This window comes from Mastomys coucha, unplaced genomic scaffold (genome assembly GCF_008632895.1).
Source record: "Mastomys coucha isolate ucsf_1 unplaced genomic scaffold, UCSF_Mcou_1 pScaffold12, whole genome shotgun sequence".
Taxonomy (NCBI): Eukaryota; Metazoa; Chordata; class Mammalia; order Rodentia; family Muridae; genus Mastomys; species Mastomys coucha.
This window is the reverse complement of record NW_022196894.1, coordinates 91,619,043-91,619,338: the sequence shown is the minus strand read 5'-3', so window position 1 is coordinate 91,619,338 and position 296 is coordinate 91,619,043. Positions and strand designations below refer to the sequence as shown.

The 296-nt window shown below is 32.1% G+C and overlaps 1 protein-coding gene across 1 annotated transcript in view; it reads left to right on the top strand.

The window, feature by feature from the left end:
• LOC116086161 (rho GTPase-activating protein 20-like) overlaps positions 1-296 on the top strand; it is a 6,800-nt gene that overhangs the window by 4,397 nt on the left and 2,107 nt on the right. The gene's annotated exons all lie outside the window — the stretch shown is intronic.

Genomic DNA, 296 nt, shown 5'->3' with positions numbered 1-296 from the left:
TGGGCTTTGTTTTGGCATTACAAATGTTCCTACTGATTTCACCTCTATAACTATACCATGTGAATTAACAAGCAAATAATTGTGGTAAAAGTATGTTTTACAAAATACACATCTTAAATGATACTTACCCAAAAACACAAAACAAAACTATTTCTCATAAGTAACAACAGTACAAAATAGCTATTCCACCACAGACTTATAATAGGTTGTGAGAGAGTTGGATGTTTCCCTCTGTCCAGTAGATACATGAACTTGGTTTGCTTCTCTATCAAAAACATAAAGCAACATTTTCACTT